Raw genomic sequence first — 3,463 nt, 5'->3', positions numbered from 1 at the left:
AAAAAAATATATATCCATATTACTTGGGTTTATCAGCTTGAATCAAAACCGAAACCAAAAATTATATATATATATATATATATATATATATATATATATATATATATATATATATATATATATATATATATAAAATACAGTTTTGATTTTAATTAACAGTTTTGATTTTAACTGATAGTTGCGCGAGACTTTGACATTTTTAGAAAGGGTCTTGTTGAATTGTCTCCCCACTAAAAGGAGTTCTTCACAAATGAAAACAAAAAATTGTCACCCACCCCTCCGAAAAAATAAAAACAAAAAAACGTCATGCCACAAGAGCCAAATTTGCTTTCCTATGCAGCTTTTGAAGCTGGACTTAAACGATATAAACATTAATATTTTTGTGGGGTCTGGTGGACGGGTATGGGGATTAAATTATGAATGAGAGCAAAAATAGCAGATTTGAAATCCCCTCCCCAAAATGTGCCGAAAAAAATGCTATCCCTCCAAATAAATTAAAAAAAAACAAACAAACCGTTTGGAAAATCGAAAACAAAACCAGGTTTACTTGTTTTCGAAAACGAGGCCGAATTGATTTGTCTTACTTGTAAACAGTAGTATTACAAAATGGCGACCGATCAATTTAGAGGAAAAATATTGGAAAGTGAAGATCTTAAGAACTGCATGCCGGCAACAACTTAAAAAAAAAATCATTCAAAACAGCCCGAATACTCCTAAAAACCAACTTTTTAAGTCTTCATTTCGTCTGTAACTTGTCCGTTACATTTATCGCAGGAACAAACAAATAAAACAAATACAAAAAAATAAAAATAAAAATAAATAAATAAATAAAATATCCGGGTCGGCATTTTTTCTTTTTTAACAAAATTTTTTTTTTGTAAAGTTATTTTCGGCCCCACTTCAAAAAAGTCGCTGCCACATATCCATTTTTAACCCGAACGCGTTTTTCCTTCTTCCCAGCGCGCACCGGCCGCAGCAAGCCGTTTCTCGCCTTCGCTTTACACGTCCATTCTTTCCGACGCCGACTTCCTTTCTCCGGCAATCACGTGTTGCATTTCTTCTCCTTTCTCTTTCTTTCCTCTTCTCGCGCACACTTCCTAATTCGCATATGCGCGGTTTTTTTCTGCTGCTGCTAATCTATTCGCAAGCCAGCTATCCTTTGCTGCTGCTGATATTTTCCATGTACTCACACGCATTATGTTACAGGTCTACAAGGTCAGTGAATAGGAGGGAGTATCATGCGACCGGTAATGGACCAAACTCTCTTCCCAAAAGAGGAGATAATGCATGTGTGACCTGTTGAGAAGGAATAGGACTATATAGCACACTGATATTAACCACAGAGTCAATAGCAGAAGTTACCTTGCTTCCCACAAAAATTCGGCTCTTTAGGTTGTAGTTGTGACCTTCGTAATATATGTCATAAGACTATTACAGAGGGTTGTGGTATAGTACAGCTGTCCTGGAGGGGGAGATGGTAGATTTTGAAAAGTTATAAAAATTGCCTGTATAGGTAGGACCGTAGAAACGCTATATGCATAATAAACCAATCCCTCTTCTCGAATAAATAGGTAATGCTTTGTATGATGGCCACTTGGGACCACGTAAGATAATGAAACCCTGTTTTTAGCCGGAACTTCACGCGTAGACTAATATAACAAAAGTCCTCTACATATACGATTTTATATTTATACATAAAATAATTGTTTCTTTCTGAACACCAGTATACACACTCACACACACATACGCACACACATGCGCACACACATGCACATCCCACATATATCTGTGTGTATATATGGTTGCTTGGTTGTTTTCGTTTTACGGCATATCAACCCTTCTCAGGTTATTTAATGCCGAACCCAAAGATTTTGAAGAAAATTTTTTTAATAGAATATATTTGTTGTTTTCAAGTCAGTTTCTATTTAACCCATAGTTGGGACCCTAACAGGTACTACCACTCCGGGTCAGAGTGGACCTGGGAGCAATGACAATTAAAAGGTGGCTCCTCACTCCCCAAAGCCCGCAAGTTGGGACCTCATCAGTGTGTGTGTGTGTGTGTGTGTGTGTGTGTGTGTGTGTATACATATACAGATACACACATATGTGTAAATGTATGTATATATATATATAAATATATGTTTAAATGTATGTATATATATGCGTGTAAATGTATATATATATGTGTATGTATATGTATGTATATATATGTGTGTATGTACAATGTATGTATATATATGTGTGTAAATGTATATATATATGTATATATATATGTATATATATGTGTGTATGTATTTATATGTGTATATATATATGTGTATGTATATATATAAATATATGTGTGTATATAAATATATATATAGATATATGTATATATATATAAATATATATGTATATATATATGTATAAATGTATGTATATATAAATATATATATATTTGTGTGTATGTATATATATATATATAGATACACACATATGTGTAAATTTATATATATGTATATATATATATAAAAGTGTATGTGTATATATATGTGTGTGTATGTATATATATATACATATATACACGTATATATATATGCATAAGCAGTTAAGCAACGTTGAACCTGGTCAGTAAATGGGTGACTATTTGAAACTTCCAGGTGCTGGTGCTGAGTGGTGCTCTCCGTTTAACTCGGCATTGTTTCCAGTCCTCCTGGACTTTCCTTGCCACTGGATCCAAAGAGTGTCGATTGCCACATAATTACACGTGCATCTGCTCTCTGTAGACGGCATCGGCTATAAACGCGTAGCAACATGGATTCCATGCAATAACCTGAATAATCCTCACGAGGATGAAACACGGAAAACTCTGAGTAGCTTAAGTGCCAAATATATTTTCAAAACTTACTACATACACACGCACATATATATATGCTTGTAAATATACACATATACGTGTGTGTCTGTGTGTCTGTGTGTGTGTACTTTAACAATTTCAGTGTATGTTCAAGCATAACGAAGCAATTGCTTGCTTATGAACAACTACATATTAAATTACATGTTGACCTAATCCCGTAGGCTAAGCCACAATCAGATAAGTAGACCTTATTTTCACTGATGTAGATATGTGCCTCGGTAGCGCAGTAGGCAGCGCGTCAGTCTCATAATCAAGTACCGCATTCGAGCAATCTGAAGGTCGTGAGTTCGATCCTCACCTGGGGCATAACGTTTTTGGTTCAAATTAATAACCGTTATAAAGTAGCGTCCGTAAACAAAATATTCCTATTATTTTTTTTTTTATTAATGGTACCTCAACAATCCGAAGATACGTTTGCCAAACAATTTCTCGGACTGTTACCAATTTTGTGCCGTTTCTTTTTTTTTTTTTTTTTTTTTACAAAGGCTGCAGAGTCTCAACAGGACTCGCAAGAATGCTAGGAGTCGGAGTAAGAGTCGAAATTTTAAAATTCCGATTCCAATTATT

General features: G+C 34.5%; 1 non-coding gene across 1 annotated transcript; it reads left to right on the top strand.

Annotated features, from left to right (window-relative positions):
• Positions 1-3,108: 3,108 nt before the first annotated feature.
• Trnam-cau (transfer RNA methionine (anticodon CAU)) lies at positions 3,109-3,202 on the top strand. Its single transcript has 2 exons — positions 3,109-3,145; positions 3,167-3,202. It is a non-coding gene; the product is annotated as a tRNA-Met (tRNA).
• Positions 3,203-3,463: the final 261 nt, after the last annotated feature.

Source organism: Euprymna scolopes, chromosome 32, assembly GCF_053919585.1.
Source record: "Euprymna scolopes isolate OS-2025 chromosome 32, ASM5391958v1, whole genome shotgun sequence".
Classification (NCBI taxonomy): Eukaryota; Metazoa; Mollusca; class Cephalopoda; order Sepiida; family Sepiolidae; genus Euprymna; species Euprymna scolopes.
The sequence above is the reverse complement of the archived record's forward strand: the minus strand, read 5'-3'. Positions and strand labels throughout refer to the sequence as shown.